This window comes from Vidua chalybeata, chromosome 2, assembly GCF_026979565.1.
Source record: "Vidua chalybeata isolate OUT-0048 chromosome 2, bVidCha1 merged haplotype, whole genome shotgun sequence".
NCBI lineage: Eukaryota > Metazoa > Chordata > Aves > Passeriformes > Viduidae > Vidua > Vidua chalybeata.
This window is the reverse complement of record NC_071531.1, coordinates 54951146-54971012: the sequence shown is the minus strand read 5'-3', so window position 1 is coordinate 54971012 and position 19867 is coordinate 54951146.

Genomic DNA, 19867 nt, shown 5'->3' with positions numbered 1-19867 from the left:
AATCCCCCCATTGGTTAATGGGCATCCCTTCCCTCTGGTTGCTGCCCCCGTATTTGAGATGTTGCAAGAGCCTCAAGGCCACTCTCCGCTATTGGATACTCTCGAATTCGGAGCTCCTCGGAGCATGTATTAAACCTGAGACTGTTTTCCCAGCCTTGAGTTGGCTCCTCTATTGCCTCCTCGGATGTTGCCTCTCCTCCATACAAGGCAGGCAGCGAAGCGTTTTGTCTTAGCTGCTCCCCGAATCTCCTCGAGATACAGGGGAGTGTCCCCCACAGCTGACCGTGCCTCTGCCGGGCAAGCGAAGCCAGGGAGCTTCAGGGTGGCATGGCAGCAAAGGAGTAAACAAAAAAGTTGAAATACCTCATATTGCAGAGGATGTTTTCAGGCATGAAAATTTTGGAATATTCCTGTGATTTCCTTTTGCTTGTACAGGTATTAAAACTTTCTGTCTACTCTTCCAATGAATTGAAATAGTTAAAATTATATTCTTCATCTCTGAACTAAATATGCCATTTCTTTTCTATATGCATAATACTCCAGTTATAATGACTATGGAAATACTTAAGGTCATAAGGCCTTTATTTTCTAAAATACCATTTATAAGCTATGCTCATTCAGTTCTGTATTTAAAAAAAAACAATTTAAACATTTTCTGACTGGAGAAAAGTGTGATTATTCACAGGATGAATTCAGACATTCAGATTCAATATTTCTACAGAGACAGAACCTCTCTACAAACAAGCTAGGCAAATCTAATTAAAATAAGTTTTGCAAATCATCTTCTACAGTAAATTCATGGTTCCTTATATCTATTAACATCCTGATTGCTTTAGCTGATTGAGAATACATGAATGGAATAATATATAAAGATTTATTTGGTATATATAAAAATATTAGTTTATTTGTTTGAGTCTCTGGCCATTTTACCTTTGGTATACTTATGGTTTATATGCAGAAACTGCCTCTGCATTTTTATTCTCTTAGTTTCTTATATCTATTTTTTTATATTTGCATATTTTTTTACTCTATTTCCAACATAAACACCTTTATGATAAGTATTTAAATAATTCTGAGATATATTTCTGTGTGTACTGCAGGTTTTAAAGTGAATATGATTATGTTGGAGATGTGACTATAATCCTCAAGTCTACTTCTGTCTCCATGGGAAGCAAAAACAGAATTCTGTTTTCATATTATGCAGGAAAAAAACATGGATCCTTGGTCACCAAGATTTTGTCATTAAAACGTTGTAAAAGGGGCTTTTTATTGAGTGTGCTGTCTAAATCAGCTTTCCCATCAATTTTGCAGCCATTTGTAGTCAAAAGTAATGAGTGTCTCAGCTCATAAGTTTCAAAGTAATATATTAGAAAATCAAAGTAAGTGCACTGAATGGAAACTGCATTGAACTTCAGAAAGCAATATTGATAGTTTTTTTTTCCTACTGAGGCAATTATGGTGAACAGCAAAACCTGGTTTTGATGTTATTAGCTGTTGACAATTTAATTATTCCAAGGATTTTCTTAAGAAGTTTCTTCAAAGTGTTAATGTGTTGCCCAACACAATATTAAGTTGCTTTTTCTTTTTTTTAACAAGGAATTATAAATTGCTACTAGATTGCATTTAAAATGTAATATGCATGAAAGCTTTAAAGCTAGAAATAAGTTTTCTCTGAAGGGAACTGAATTAATAATGCCAATGCAAGCAGTCCAATATTTAAATATGTATAGTGTGTCCAGAAAATGAAGGAAGAGTAGAAAGGGATAAATAGAAAGGAAAAGAAAGGTTTGTCAGTCTTGTTAGAGCTGTTGGAAAATCCTCAGTGTCTTTTTAGACTGTGATGCTGGAGATTTCTTAATGGTCTATAAAAAATTATCTCTATTTTAATTAATTAATTATTTAATTTAAAAGTGTCACATTGCCATGATACAGCAATGATTATTTTCTGTTGCATTTTGTTTTTTCTTGTTATAGTTATTTTAGCTACAGCTGTCAGAAGCAGAAATACTGCATAAATCATTGTCTAGAAAAATAACCTGTATTTGCACAGAAGTTCATGAATGAAATGGAAAAAAAAGTGCTAAAAAGATCTTGAGAAAATTATATGATTTGAAATTTTCATTCACTTAAGATCTGAAATACAGAAAAGTTGGAAGAGTCTCCAGGTAGGTATTTATTGATTGCTTATACTCCTGTGTTGGAGACTTTGCAAAAAATTTCTCCTGGTACCTGAGTGTAACTATAGGAATGGTCTCAGAAGCTCACAAAATTATTGTATCCTGTTTAACAGTGAAATATTAATATGTTATTATCTCTGCTGGACTCAGTTGTAAACTGATAACCTCTATGACTCATGTCACCCCAGAACCAAAAGGTTTAAAAATTTTGTCATCAATTTTGTCTCTTCTGAAGCTGCTTCCTCATTTCTCTCAAACCATATCAATTTTTACTGTGGTTTTTTTTTTTTTTTTGTTGTTTTTTTTTGTTTTTTTTTTTTTAAGCCTGCTTTTTCATCTAGACCAATGCCATTTGTTCATGTGATTCCTGCTTTCCAGACATGCATGTTTATGATTGATGTGACCTCGAGATTAGCTCAGCTGGTTAGAGTGTGGTTCTAAAGGTGATGGGAACACCAGGGTTGTGGGGTTAATCCCTGCATGGGCCATTTACTTAAGAGCTGGACTTGATGATCATTCTGGGTTTCTTCCAACTTTTAATTACTGTGATTCTAAGATGATTAGCTAGGCAAAATAATAAATGCTGGAAGGACATGCTTCTCTGTGTAAAGGTATGATAGCACAATTTTTTTGTGAAATGAGTAGTTTCTTCCATCATAACAAAACAGGAAATCAGTGTTGTCACTATTAGAGAAACAGGCTCAAAAAATACTGGCTCAAAAAAATACTGTAACATTACAGAATACCAGCAATCTGTGTTCCATGTGAGACATGATGGAAGGGTTTAATGTAACAAACATAAATGCTAGAACTATAAAAGGTATTCTGCTAGGGGTATTAGGCATTCTCGTAATTTAAGATGTATTGCTGTATGTAGCAGCTAATGCAAAAAAAAAAAAAAAAACCCCCCAAAAAAAAAAAACCAACTAAAAAAAAAAAACAACAAAAAAAAAAAAACCAAACAAAAAAACAAACAAACAAACAAAAAAAACCCAAACAGGAATCAGAGACCTTGAGTTAGTTGTTGTCTATGTAAAGAAACACAGAAATTCAAAAGCACTCACTATGTATGCAGTTTGTCCCTAATTCACAAGCCTTAGAAAAAAATTTCCTTTGTTCATAGAGCACTGGAAAAAGCCTCATAGGATCCCAGAATCTATAGATAATAACTCTCTAATCACTAAAAAAAAAGAAAAGCACTTACAAATCTAATTTCTTCTCTGATAATACTTTTCCTTTATTTTTTCAGTAGTTATTAAAGGAAAGTGAATAATTTGCTTTCACGTGAATTGTTTTCAGATTGCTTAATTTGCCAAATTGTTCCAGTAAATATAAATAGTAATTTATATGTGTTTTTTGAACTGTAAGTTATAATAAGTTTTAAATCTAAGTTATTTTAGCAGGGGGGCTGGTTCATAGTAGCTGAATTTTCTCTTAACTTAAAAACATCACTGTCATAAATATAGACTTTTACAGGAGGTGAAGAAAATGTGCTAATTAACCTTTCCTTACAATAAAATCTAGATTTATGAAAGCATTAGTGTCGCTATGTTAAGCAGATCCACCAGGGAGAGCAAGAGCTAAAATATTGAAAATTGCAGTGGAGCTCAGTATTAATTTCAGACCATACTTGCAAATGTGTTAACAGTGGTAAAGAAACTTTAAATTATATTGGTCATCTTCTTTAACATTCAAGTTTTTTTGGGTATTAAGTTTTTAAAAAACTCAGCTAAATGAGCCTTCCTCTAGGTTGAACAGTCTCAGCTATCTATGACTTTCCTCACTGGAGGAAATGCTCCAGTCCTTTTATCATCTTTGTGACCCTTTGCTGGACTGTCTCCAATATGGCCATGTCTCTTTTGTACTGGAAAGCCCAGAACTGCATACAGGACTCAGGTGTGGTTTCACTGGTGCTGAATAGAGAGCAAAGACCACCTCACTTGACCTGCTCTGCTTAATGTAGTCCAGGATACCATTTGCCTGCTTTGAAACAAGGGTACATTGCTGTTTCATGATCAATTTGGTGACCAGCTGGAAACCCAGGTCCTTTTCTGTCAAGCAGTACTCCCTCTGGGTGGTGCACAGCATGTACTTGTGCCTTGGGTTGTTCTCCAGGTGCAGGACTCTGAAGTTTTCCCTGTTCAACTTCCCCTTGTTCAACTTCCCCTTGTTGAACTTCATTATGTTCCTGTCAACCCACTTCTCCAGCCTGTCAAGGTCAGTCCGGATGGCAGCACAACCCTCTAGCATATCAGCCACTCTGCCTTGTAATGTGTCATCAGCAAGTTTGCTGAGGGTGCACTCGGCTCTATCATGCAAATCATTAACAAAGATGTTGAATGGGATTGAGTCCATTATTAATCCCTGGCTAGCTGCTGACTTCCAACTAGATTTTGTGTCACTGAACACCACCCTCTAAGCCCAGCCTTTCAGCCACTTTTAAATCCAGCTCAATCCTCATCCACCCCATACATCAACATCTTGACTATGAGAATCTTATGGGAGACAGTGTCCAAAATCCTTATTGATGTCAAGGTATGCAATATCCACTGTTTTCCCTTCAACTATCAAGTCTGTCATTTGATCATAGAAAGCTATCAGGCTGCTCAGGCATCTTGCTTTGGTGAATTCATGCTGAGTATTCCTGTTTGCTGTCTTGTGTGTGGAAATATTTTCTAGGATTAATTGGTCATTCACCTTCCTGGGGATCAAGGTAATGTTGATGAAGTTCCTTGAGAACCATTTTTGAGAATAAAAGTGGTATTTGATTTCTTTCAACTTTCAGGCACCTCTCCTAATTACCACAACCATTCAGAGATTTTCAAGACTGGCTTCGCAATGATATCGCTCAGCTCCATCAGTACTTGTGGGTGTATTCCGTCAAGGATTATGGATTATATAGCCATTTTGCATAAATATTCTGTATCCTGGTCCTTTTCAACCAAAGTCTTCCAGCCTTTGTCCTTGGTGACAGGCCCCTGGGATTCCTGAAGACTGATCTTGTTAGAAAAGACTAAGATAGAGGTAGCATTCAGTATCTCAGCATTTCCCATGTCCCATGTCACTCTTTCTATTCAGCAGCATGCCTACATTGCTCTTAGAGCCTTTCATTTTGTCACCTATGCACTTACAGAAACATTTCTTGCTGCCTCTGACATCACTGGCCAGATTCAATCACAGGTCTCTGGTCAGGAAAGCATGCTCTGACAGTGTCTCTGTACTTTACCCAGATTACTTGTCCTTCCTTCCATCTTCTATAAAATTCCTTTCATATATTTGATGTTTTCCAGGATTTCCTTGTCCGAAAGGCCTCCAGACTTTTTTTTTTTTTTTTTTTTTCTGAATTATTTTCTCATTTAGATGGAATACTAGTGAGGTGGTGATTACTTTGGGGTATAGTGAATGTGAATGGCTTTTCTTAGCCCCCTCTCTATTCCAGGGTCTTATCCCATGAGAGTCTTTCAAGAAGATTCATGAAGAGGAAGTAATCCCTCCTCTTCTGAAGAGATCCTTCATCTTCTGAAGTACAGTTATGGTCTTGATGTTTGCTCTCACAGGATCCAGAACTCATTATTGAAACCAATGTTGACCGTCATATCACCAACAAATCTTTGATTTTATGAGGCACAAATGTTTCTAAATACTAAACATGCAGTCATCTTTTTTTCTTAACTTACTGATCTATTGATAAAAATAATTATTTTGATCACTTTAGAGAAAGGAAGGGAGCAGTTTTGAATTTTTTTTCTACAAAAAATCTAAATCTAAATTCTCGATGAAAATTGTAAACTAAGCATTGACATGAGTAACCTGTAGTAAACCTGTAGTTCCAAAAGATTAGAGTTGGGGAAACAGGTACATTTTGCCTCACGTTTTTTATTACTAATATAACAAAGTGTAGCCCTGCAGTTTTATAAGTGGTTAGTCTTGCAAGAATAGACTCACAAAATTATGTTATTCCAATATCTATCCATGATAGCATCAAGCCTGTGCCATGTTCATTTCAGTAGTGTTTTTGAGCTTGAAATTTTTTTGGGAGAGAAGATAATGGCATGGCTGCATGTGGACTGGTAAAGTACAAGGTTGGAAGCTCTGGTTCTGTAAGAGCACAGTTGCCTGTCTCCAACACTCTTTAGGCCACAGAAGGACGTTGCCATGAGGTAAGCACAGAGGAAGGATAACAGGATGTTTCTAACCTGGCAGGGGTGAGATCTGGGTAGCACATCCTGCTTAATGCATCCAGACAACAATTCCCACTGTAGAAATCTGTGTAAAGAAGCAACTGCAATTCCAATACCACTGCTCAAACAAAGATCACCCCAAGTAATGGGACAGATAACATCTAAGACCAACAATGACCAAGGAAGCTCCCCCAAATATGCCTCCCTGCACACCTGAAACTTAAATGGAAGATAAGTTACAGCAGCTGGGAACTTGAGATAAGATAAAGGTGGTACTGTTGTCAGGGTGTTATCTCAGACCTAGGGGAAGGTAACAAAGCTGGAGGAGAAAAATGGATCAGTGATAATGGACACAAAGAATGCAGAATTTATAGTTCATAAGGAAAGCCAACTCAGCCATTGTGCTGAAATCAGCTCTGTCTGGGTAAAGGGCAGTTCTGGCAAGCAGAGATTCTGACTATGGTCTCACAGCCCACTGAACCAAGCAACCCACTGACTCAGAAGAAGAGAAGGACTGAGCAGGGAGCTCTAATGCTCTAATTAGCATTAGAAGTGAGGGAATCATTTAACCAATAGACTCAGAGAACTGTTTAGCCAATAGCATTAATTTCTTTGTTTGCTAAAATCTATATATAGTGAAAACCTTGGGACCCCACAGCACTGAGAAACCCAGGGGTGAACACGAATAGGCTGGCACTGCATCCATGGAAGCTCTATCTTCTGCTTGTTCTCTCTGTCTCTCTCATCTCTTTTCTTTTTAACTCTACCTCAATTTTTTTTGTTAAATAAAATCTATATTATTGATTTTGGCAATATGTCTCATTTCCCCCTTAATTCTAGCAGAGACATCTCTAAATAGTTGGATCTTAATCTTAAAGACATCTTAATTTTTATCTGAATATTTTTCCTTGAAGAATATCACAGTGCAACAAGGCTTTACCCTACATCTCTGTAAAGATATGTAATACCCGTAGTTTAACATGAGCCTTTTTGTTTTCTTTTAGACAAACCAATGTCCTGTTCTCCTTGGTGGGAATTTGACTTGGAGCAAAATTAGAAAAAACTAAAGTTACATTAGTTAATACATTAGTTAATACATAAGTTAAAGCACTCTAACAGAAGCTGTAACAGTAGGGAATCTATAGGATAAAATACAATTGCTACTACCTGGATGGAATGTGATTGGCATGCATGGAGTCTATTTCATAGTGTTTCCCAACACACAGCCTGCACCCTCAAGCACAAGCCAAGAGGGATGAGATGGGGGATGGAGTGGGGTGATGACACCACGGCCAGGCTCTGTGGCAGGGAAGGGAAGCTGATAGCACCATGTTGTGGATGCCTGAGCACTGTATCCACTGAGTAAGCACTCCAGATTTTATTGACTATACCTGATGAGCAAAGTGAGAGAATTTTACAGCAGTTAGTAACAAAAGCATGTATAAACAAGTCACTCAAGCTGCACTTAAATGTAAAAAAAATAGTGTAAAAGTGAGTCAAGAATAGCTAGAAATTAGAAGAGAGTCCACTATAACTTGTGGGATCAGAAGGGCTAAACCTGTACTTCTCTCCCATAGGGACACCTAATGGTAAGAACTTTATGAACATTAAATTATTATCTCGAGCTAGCTTTCCTTGTTTATCTTGTTATCTATAGAGCTTGTCTCTATATTGATTCAAGTTTTTTTTTTTTTTGCAGACAGTTACAATCACCAGAAATTTTCAAACCTTATCTATCATAATTTTCTATTACCAGTGTGCATGTTAATAAAGTGTCTTACTCTGTAAACTGTCTAGCATTAGTCCCTCAAGAATGCTAGCCAACTGTGAATAATATGTTTGACAAAAGCAGGGAGATTCAGGTCTCCATTTCTAAACTGTAATAAAGGATTTGATTCTGATTCTCTTGGCAGGTATCCCTGAGCAAGTCAGTTGAATCACCTTCCAGTACAGTGGAGTCACAATAATGGGACACTGAGGGACTGGTCAGGCACAAGGCTCTTGGCTTTCCCAGGGCATTGGCAGACTAAGCAAACATAAAGGGTTCAAGGAACCCCTCCACTTTTATATGGCACTCATCTGTGCTTCATATGATGTCCCTAATTCATACAAGAAATAATTTAAATTCAGCTATCAAGAAGATGCTCTATAGAAGTGTTTTCCTTCACACAGCAATTTTCTTTAAACTTCTTCTACTTAAAAGAAGCCATGCTGAATGTGGATTATTCATTTTTTATGTTTACACTAGGGATTGTGGGCATGTATGTAGGTCTGTTTGCTTAAAACCCACCTGTCAAATGTGCCTCATTGTGAAGGATGTCCCTTATTTTAGACTCCAACCTGATGTTATGCTAAATTTATTCCTTTAAATTACTTATATCAGAAATGCTGAATCAGTATATTGAAGTGATTCAAAATGTTACGCTGAGTCTGCTTTTCCTGTAGGGACCGTGACAGTGGGCCTGACTACTGGGAACACATTCACTGCCAATACCCTTCCTCATATAGCTGACAACATAAGAACTTTCCCACAGAAGATATGTTCAGGGAAATAGTACTTTTCAGAGCCAAGTAAGGGGAGCTAGCAGCTAACTCCATTGTCTTGAATATTTGACAGGTCAATGAACCCTGTATTTCACTGTCCCTCCTCTCCTATTTGCCTGTGGGATAACACTACATGGATTAATATTGAAGAAATTCTAAATGCTCCTCCTAAAAAAAATTCATAATATTTTATTTTTTCTCCTCTGAGAAATGAATGTAAGGCTGACCAGATATACCATCAACACAAGTAATCAGCTATTATATGTTGTATTTTTAATGTAAAAATTTTCTTTTAAAAATAATTTAAAACCCAATTAATTTAAAGATGCCAAATGCAGTTCTTTACCATCACATTTCTGTAAATAACCTTGCTATACAAAGATGACTTTGCACAAGGTCTCATTTTTTTCCATTGTCTATCATCTTTTCAATGCTCAGAAATCTAAAAGACAGTAGTAATGAAAATACTTCATACAAAACCCACAACACATCAAGCATAGTATATTAAGGATTAATTAACTACTTTACTGTGTGGGGGGTTTCTATTTTGTTTGAGATGCAAGTGCAGTATCATTGCAGTATCTGATACCTCTAGCAGCCTGACCATTTTTTATAGCAGCAGAAAGATTAATGTGGTTGTATAATAGCCTAATTAAGTATAAATTTTCTCAGGTGTCTGAGAAGTCCTTGAGGTTTCTGAAACAGAAAGATTAGAGAAAGGATTATTCATTCTGGAACAAGAACTGGAAAATATTTGTTTCACAAAGAAATTTTTCTTTCTTTTAAGGAAGAAACAAAAATACAAACAGAATGTCTTTAACAGAAACCCTTTTTTTTTCCATTTTTAATGCTGAGTATTTAGATGTTACTGTGATTCATAGACACACTTCTCTGGAAATTTTTCTATGCTATTGCAGCAATAGAATATGTAAGGGCTGAAATTTTTAATATCGAATAATCATTAACATGTGCTTATAGTAATTTTTCTGGCTAAGCCTTCATTCTCTGTGACAGAGGATGATTTACTGCCCAGAAAATGCAGAGACATCACTAAATTTTGGCAAAACAAGTAACAAATCATATACTGAAGTGTAGTGATTGGTAAGTAAAGATTCTTTTCATTCTCCAGAGGAACAAAAATTTGCTAACAAGAAACATTAACTGCCTTATAGTTACAAACACACAATTCTTTTAAAGCATGAGCTCTTAACTAATGGAATTTCCTTACCAAGTAGAATCTTTAAAAACTTGTGTGGTTTTTTATGATCTCATTTTGTTATGTTTTGTTTCCTGTTGCTTTGTCTTCTTTTTAAGTCCAGGCTGCATATGCTTTACTTCAATTTTACCATATGATTGCTTTGAGTATTTTCAGCACTGAAGAAAGAATCTTCTTCTCCCTTTCAGCTTCTCTCCAACAACACACCAAACTGATCTTCACTTCAGTGTGATCCACTGCCAAGTAGCCACAAAGTCAGGTTTTAGACCTGTCCATCACATAAGACAATCTCTTATTGGCTATGTGCTGCACATTTTCATCCTACTTTTCTCTTCCTTACTTTCAGAAAGTTGTTTGGGTTTTGGTTTTTGTGGGTTTTTTTTGTTTGTTTGCTTGTTTGGTTTTTTCAGGGTTTTTCTCGGGGGGAGGGTGAGGGGGGTGATAGCAAATCCACAGATTTTTTGTAGACTTTCTGTACTGTGCAGCAGAAACAACTGAAAATTTAGGTTTGCTTCACCTTTTTCCTCATGCCGTCAGTAAATTCTCCATTCTGATTATGGATCCTTCTAATTTTTCCTTGATTTCTTTTTTTTTTTTTTTTTTTTTTTTTTTTTTTTTTTATCATTACTACACTGGGAAAACAGATTTTAGAAAACAGGAAATCATGTCCTCAATACAGTACTCTTTTCATAATTTTACATTAATTAGGGCTTGTTTCTTATTGGTTGCCTCTTCCATTTTCCCTGTGCCATTATTTTATTGGCTTTTTGTGCACTATGCATGACTTCTTATCACAGAAACTTCTGAGAAGTATTCATAGTCTATCTGCTTATTGTACAACATTTTTACTCTTGAGTTTTGTCCCCAGAGTATGAACATTTTCATTCTTCTCTCTGCTTCTCCTTTCAGCGCAAATTTAGTAGTTTTAAAATTCATTTCACTTATAATGACAGTAAATTACTGAAAAAATTCTAACAAATGATAAACCTTTGGTACTTAATGCTTTTGTTCATAAAAAGCTGGCTACTGCAATTTGAAACACACTAGCTGTTTAACCTACACTCCAAAAGCAAGCATTTAAACTTATCTTTCATTTACATGGAAGATTTTAATAGTTTTCCTGTAAGATTTCTTTTTTTCAATAAATCTTAGGAATGTGGTTTTGATATGAAATAGAAACAAAAGCCTTGCAGTTTATCTGCATTGTGAGATTACGTCTGACCACATCCAGCTTATTAAAAAAAATTGTTCCTTCTGCGTCTTTGAAATGATACACTGCTATCATGATACTTCATTGTTCCAAGGAATGTGAACAACCAGTCAGCAAGCATAATTAAATAGGCTAGTTTTCCCTGTGTTTACAAAGTAAAATGTAAAGGAGAACATTCCTTTTTTTCTTGCAGAAAAGCCCCTCTCTCAACAAAAAACAAACCAAAAAAACCCACAAAACCCAAAAGGAAAAATTGTTTCTTTAAAATTATTTAGGCAAAATTATTTGAAATAGGAAACATGGAAGCAATCAAGAAGTCCATGAACAAATAATATGCATATTTTGTATGCCTGGTTTAGGCAGTCCTTTTCTAATTTTCTGACAGCTGGCTTCTCAAACTCTGCAGTGACATTTTATTTACAAGTCATTCATTTGCTGTGATGAACAGGCACAATTTTGATATCCTTTTGACTAAAATATGTCTTATCCCAGTCCTGGAAAACTTTTCATTTTCTCCTAACTAAATGTATGATTACTATATGGACAGTAGTTTCACTACTGGAAATTATCCAGATTGATATTTTAAAGAAGATATTGCATAGAATAATGTATAGAACTTTTATCCTAATACAGGTAACAAAAGGTGTTTGCTTTTGCATTCAGGCTTTCAATTTAACTGTCCCTCAGAGTAATCAGCAAAAGTTGTTCTGATGGGATATAGAACAATAAAAAGTATCCAGAAGAGTCTTTCCCCAAAGCTACATGTATTACAGTACCCTTTTTTTAACTACATAGTAGGGCCTGCATCTGGTTCCTAAAACTGTACTTTTATAACTTAACCAAAGAAGTAAAAAGTAAAAAAGCTTTTGAAGTTTATTACTTTAGCTACACAATTCTTTCAATCAAATAATAGAAATTTAAATCCTGTTTTGTTTTGCTTTTTCATTAAAATGGTTTGTCTTTTGTAGGTTATCATCAAAACCTACATGGTTTTCAATAAGGGAAATTGACCACTCTGCAGTCTGCAGTTTTTACAGAAAAAGGACCCCAAACCCCAAAACAAAACCAATAGTCTCAATATTGCTAATCTTGACATCTTCCTAAATGTCATTTAAAAGGGCTCAAATAAGCATATTGTGTTAATGAAATATAACCAACTGGGAAAATATTGTTATTTTATAAGATAATGCAAATTACCCTTTTTATAACATAAGACATCCTTGACAAGTTTATTCAGAGGAATACAATTATCATAACCCATTGCAAATAATATATTACACAATTTACGTGTGTTTGGTCTTTATTATGTAAATGTTGTGGTTTACGTTTCTAGAATTTGTCCCAGCCATTGCCTCAGATATGGAAAACTGCCAACATAAGTTTTGGGAACATCTGAATTATCATGCACTGATTAATTTGTTTGTTTGTTTGTTTTTGGTTTTGGTTTGGGTTTTTTTGTATCTGGATGGTTTTGGTTTTTATCTATGTTTGATTCAATGAGTTCACTTTTAAAATTATATGATGACTGCCCATAAAAATGTACCTATGTTTTCAAATATCTTAAATATAGGAGTGGTTTCTGTATATTTGATTTAAAACAATAATACTTTGCTCTGTATCTCTCATGGAAAGTCAGACACCATAAAAATACAAATTGTCAGCATAAATAGCTTTTAATTTTATAATCTTGTACAAGGGTATGTTTTTCTATACTGCATTCCCTGATAGCAGTTTCAAAAAATTTCTCACAGAGACACAAGCACTGTGATGTGCATATTTGTATACCTCTCCCTTCATAAAGCTATCCCTTTATTCTCAGGTGACACGACCTCACTCAGCATCTATGTCATTACATTTTGCCATTACCCAAGGGATTTTACTGTTGCTGCAAAATTTTAAGTTACATCTTTATCACTGTACCTGATAAATGTGTATACTGACAAGCCATCTTGCCACACTGCAGATATAAGTCTACTACACTCACCCTGGTAAAGACTATAACCTAAAATAAAGCTTAATCATATCAAATACCCATTAGTAGTGAATGCGGGTCAGAAGGGGAGCATCAAAGGTACTGACTATAGGCCAGATATTTCAAAACACTGAGCAAGAATATGCTTAGATTTAATGCTCACAGTACTTTAGGTGAAAATACAAAGCTTAAGTCTTCCATTTGAAAGCCTCACTCAGAAGATATACAAAAAGATATCTTTAGGAGTCTGTAGTTTCCAGGTAAAGTCAGTTATCTGCTTACTTTCAGTCTTTCAAATAATTGAGCAAAACTCAGGTTTGTTTGTTTGCTTGTTGTGGTTTTATTTTTTAGGGTTTTTTAATCCAGTGGTGAATCTGCCTGCTTTTTCAGGTGCCTTTATGTTAGATAAAAATTACATACAAAGAGTGAGATAGAAGTCCAGCTCTTTTCTGTACATGAGTAGATTAAAAAATATATTTCAATTTTCCACATAAGTGCCCTAACCATTGTGTAAGCTACTAAGTCTATTAGGCTGGTTCCACTTTGCAGAACATAATTCAAGAATCATTGAGTCATACAAAGAAAACATGAAAAGAAGCACAGCTTTGTAGCTTTAGTTGTTACAGACCTTACCAACCTGGGTGGAAGCTTAAACCTAGTGCCAACTCACAGGACTGCTTCTGTGTTTTAACCAGTGGAATTTGTCTGTAAAGGCTGTGCTTTTTCTTCTATTCTCATATCAGCTGTTCTAATCCCTACATTTCTTCTTGCCTTTTCCTTTCTTTATGATTTTTTTTTTTTTTTGTTTTGCTGGGTCTTGTGCAGTAGCTGCAGTAGAAAAACTGATAGTAACCTTCAGTGTCTTATCATAACATGTATGTCCATGGCAAAACCTCTTCAGGTAGAAAAAACACAAAAATCATTATTTGCACCATTTTCTGAATTCCTAACTGGTGATTATTTTTAATAATTAGAGTAGATCAACTCATCTTTGTATATATTTACACACACACACTCACACACACACACACACACATATATATATATATATACACACTTACAATAGCTGTTTACAAAAGTATCTCATACTAATACAAATTTTGTATACTTCAGCCACATCAGGTTACTTACAGGACTGCTGAGCTTTAACCAGTTCAGAAAAAAACCCTGTTACATGCAGAAGCACATCTCAAAGAAACTAAGGAAACTTCTAGTTTCAACTTTTTTTTTTTTTTTGTGCTTCACTCTGCTTCAACTATGTTTACTAGAAAATCTAAATTTGGTCTTGTGGTAGTCTGTTATTCTACAGTTTGTTCTTCTGTAGTATGTTTTAATATTCCTTGTTATAAATTTGTAATGGTTCATTCTATGTACCCCATTTGGCTTCCCTAATGGTTCAGTCCTGAGTTGTTTACCACAGTTTTCCCCACCAAAATGTATGTCAATCCACATGCCAATCCACTTGTATATCTCCCTCGTTCCCTTGTCATTCCCCTGTCTGTCAAAGATAGCACATTCCTTTGGTTCTGGAGTGTTCCCTGTCTTTCATCCCTTCCTCAAAGCAGAACTGGGTTGTAAGGTTTGGTCCCTCCCCTGTTGGGGAGCATCTATTGGGGAGCCCTTACCCTGCACCCCTCCCCTAATGCCCTCCTATTGATCAAAGGTTGTGTCCTCCCCGTGTTCCCCCTACCCTTTAAAAGTAGCCCATTCAGGTTCAGATTTGTCAGGTGCGCTGCCCCCCTTTGGGATCAAATCTCTGGAGACAGACAAGTGTCCCTCCCTTATTCCTTTGCCTCGGTTTCCTCATGCTCTGTGCCTCTGCTGTGCTACCCACGCCGCAGCAATCACTGCCACCCACAACAGTCTCGGCAGAGACTCGGGAGTGGCCACTCGCGTGTCTGCCCTGTGGCCACAAGCAGGACAGCGAGCCGGCGAGCCTCCATCCCGTGGCTGCTGAGAGCCAGACACATGGTCTAAAAGCTCCAGTGTATCTGAAATTTCTGTGTTTTTTTACAGTTTTGCATCAATCCAAGATCATTATTAGTTTTGCTGTATATATATAAAATATATATATATATATGTGTATTAGTGGTATCTGTTTACTAATAGCCAATCATGCATGCATGTAATGAAATTTTATAATAGAAACCATTTCAGAATGTACCAAATATGCTAGAAAAATAGATTTAATTAACTTGGACAGAAATTAAAAGACTTTTGCATTAAAATACATAGTTAACAGCTGCTATAAAGATTAAACACAAAACCCAACAATCCTTCTAATTGCATATCACTACCTTGTAGGCTTCCTATATGTGACACCTCTACTAAGTTATTAAAATCTACTGGTAGAATTTAAATATATTAGTACCATTAAGACAACCAAACAATTCAAATATGTTTTGTACATTAAAAGATCATAGCCCATGCTGTTTCTATGAATTGTTTATGGAGCAGAGCAGAGGAATGCATGAGGCATATGCAGCTTTAGACGAGAAAAGATCATAAAGGATTTATGAAGGTAGGTATGTTTGGTTTGGGCAGGAATTACATATCATGGAGTACCATACTGAAAAATCATCCCTGATTGAACAGAGAATTGATATTCTATGGCAATTTATATAAGGACCTGGAAGACTGGGTTTTATGGTAAGTTTACAAATTCATGTTTTACAAGGATTCTTTAGCAGTAAAGATTTCTTTAGCAGTAATTCTTAGATGTCTGCATAATAAACTTTTCAAATCCAGAGATACATTTATGCACATTTTCTTACAGTAAAATATAGTTAACATATGTAATAGAACTGGGCCCTGTAGACACCTGCTCCATTAACAGCATACAGGATTGAAAAGGTACCAGTACAAGTTAAAAAACTTCTGCTGCTACCTATCTGTGCCTGGTTTCCACATGCTGTCAGATGATCCATGCTTTTAAGCAAGTGTTGCAAAATCTCATTTTTAGCATCTACTGTGTTGATGGGGAAATGTCTACTAAGTGATACATAAATCCTATAAAATGTAATGTCTAGTATTTCAGATATGGTGAGTGCAAAATAAGCTGAAAGTGGTTATGAAATAAAAAATGTCTAGAAAGTTTACTAAAGCTAATTACATATGGAAATTACAGCTAGATTCTAGAATCTAGAACTATATTCTTAAACACTTGTGTTCAGGGCTGCTTAATTATGGGGATGTTTAATTGTGTAATCAATCAACTTTTGACCTTAAACTTTTGCACACATTTAAAGATGTGTTTTTACAAAACAGCAAATGTTTATGCCTAGCATAGGAGGCAAAAATTTTGTCTTTTTCTGTTAAACTATGTTTGCAAGTTGTAAAAGAGGCCAGGACTTTTTTCCTCTACCTCCGCAGGTATGTGAAAGGCTGACTCACATTTGTGGGGATAGATTTACTTCCATCTCAGAGCAGGGTGGCCTTGACCACATTATTTGCAGCAAGTTTGTTATTCACCAGACCACATCTGCGCTCTTCTGGGAGCATGATAGCTGGTGTGGGATAAAACACACTGAAAAGCATGCAGGCAGTCAGAGAGAAGTGTGCCAGTGTTCAAGGCCATGACTTGACATTTAGGTTTACTGGGATAGATGCAGCCTGAGAGGCACAGTCCTGTGAATCTCCTATTCTTATATAATAATATATTCTTAAATAATAATTTTTAATGTTCATCAGGACCTTATTGCCTATAAAAGACTGTTGTTTAAGAGGGAGCAGTGCGGAGTCTCTTTGGAGAGAGTAGTTTAACAGTCACTCAAAAGTCAGAATACTCATCCAAATATCTGAATGCAGAGCCTGAGTTTTCTTAACACCTCTTTGTGTACCAATTTTACATGATACAGCCCTTGCATGTGTTAGGGTCTGGGACTCATTCTTCTTGGACCATTCTTGGAATTGAAAGCAATTCACTTTCCTGAAAAGTTACAGTTCTTTTCTGCAGAAGTGTTGGTTTCACTTGCATTTTCTTTGACCCCTGTATTATATTTTTTCTTGATAAAGCCATTATTAAGCAGATTTGATATTTTCTTTTAAATTTGCATGAAAATAAGATTGCCTGTATAGACAAAAAGTGAAATATTAGTAAAAATACTTGGATAAGAAGTGGAACATGTGTTTAATGGAACATGTATTTCCCCAAAATGCAGACAGCAATATTAAAAAGTCTTTTTTAGACCACTGAAAATGGAATTTTCAATGGAATGGAATTTTAGTATCAAAAGAAATATTTATTTCTTATTTTTCCCTTTCTTTTATAGGTGACAAGTCTGAAGAATATTTTAAAAATAAAAGGTAATTCAAACAAGACTCAGAAAGCTTTAGATTTAAGCACTTCAACTTATTGAAATACTTTGCATTTATTATTCAATCATGGTCATGAAGTTAACAAACATTCAAGTTCCATGCTTATGGATCTGCTACTACCATGGATCTACTACAAATCTACTACTGAAGATCTGTCTTTTGTTAATCCACAGAAAATAAATTTTTATTATGAGTTTCAATACTTATTGTAAAGACAATAGTTGCTTTCTTAAAGTTAAAATCTGCAAGATCATAGACAAATATTTAATTGACACTTTATGCTGCAGAAAATTCAGGACAATGGCAGCTTCCAGGACTTGCATGAATATTATCACCCCTGGTCTTTCACCAGATATTTATTAAGAACCTCATGAATTTCTAAGACTTCATCAGTGCCACATATGGATCCTTCCTTTTTTGACCTATGTTGTAGCATAGATTACGCTTTTAATGACACTTTTGAAGGAGAGGTTTCATTTTGCTTCTCTTCATCCTCCTATACGTTAAGTGATCCACTGAAAAAGTACACCTGCAAATGTCTATTCTTTCCATGTATCTCATGGGCTTGTATCTTCAGTCTCTTTTCACTGTCTCTGAAATGGAATTAATCAACATAGTTTGTCTTAGACTACATATCAAATTTAAAGACAGTAAATGTTTACCAAGATAAATCTCATTCTGAGTAAATGATAAATGGAACACCTTAGCCATCATATTTCTTAGTAAAAAGTGTGAACATCAATTTAATATGTGCCCATAGCCTGTAGAAAGTTAGTTTTTATTCTTAATAAAATTTTCATGTGAAATACAGCACATCCTATAGCAGAGTAGAAGGGGGAAAATAATTGATACAATTGCAAATTATTTTGCTTCTTCTTAGGATTTGGAATATTACAAATATTTGAAAAATTACAAAATATTACAATATAGATCTAAAATAATTACCTATATTTACACTTGAATTATTCAAAGAAGTCAGAGAAAAGAGTCTTCATAAAGTCTGATTTATAGCAAAAAATTCAAACACCAAAAAATCTGTCAAATTACACTATTTTCTAAAAGATTAAAAAAACATCAGTTGAAGACAAAAATTATATATTTTATTATATATGTATTTCTGATATGTACAGATACATCTATAATGTAACTATTTCAAAGAACATAGTGGAACTGAATATTTGTCTTTATCAATGACCAACTTTTGTCAAAATTGCTTAGTCTTTTGAATGCTGAGAATATATATACTGTTCACTTAATCATTTTTTTACTCGTTCATTTTCAAAACCCTTGACTCCACTGTATTGTCATAGGAATTATAATTGCTCTATTTTCCTGATAAAGATTGAAAAAAAATATAAATAATTATTAAAAATCTGAAAGATATGATCAATTTTTGCAACCCATTTGCTATCTTTCAAAGTAAAAAACCCAATCCAACATTTTAGTGAGTTTCACTGAAATTATTATGTTTAGCATGAGCATTTGCTGTCTTACTTCCATGGTAAAGCCATTATATACCCTTATGTGTATAGCAAAAGTTCACAATACCTAGTTCAACATAGCACCACTTCTGTAATTAAATATTTTAACTTTGCTGGAAAACAAATACTTAGTGAAGCCCTTTAATATTGCAATAAATGTGGGGGGAGAAACTAATTTTCTGATTGATTCAGGTAATATGAATAAATTATTAATCCTTATGGTAGCAAAGAAAATTAATCTTTTGAGCACAATAAAATTAAAAGGTATTGGCTTGCCTGATCTCAACAAAGTAAGATGAATTTTTAATACAGCAAATTAATTAGGCACATAATGAGGAATAGAATGCATAATAACTCTAATTCTGATAAATAGCAAAATAGTTCAGATCCTCAAAGAAATAAATATCATCCATCACAAACACACCTTTAATTCTGTTTGTTAGGGAATATTAATGGGAAGAGAGCTTGCACAGAAGAGTTAGATGAATTCTATTTGCTGATTTTGTTCAGTGCAATTACATTATGTGCTGACCCTCATCTGTAACTTTTTGTGAAAATGATTTTAGGACATAATTCATTTCTGAAGGTGGTAATGTACCATAAAGGATTTGTATTATCATTAAACATACTGTCTGCGCCAGATGTTACATGTTATTTGCTTCTGCCCTGAAGATCATTTAACAACTTATAAATCTTTATGGCCCCATAATGTTTTGCTACAATAATTTGCATCTTTAAATAGCTTCTGAATTATGCATTCTAAAAATAA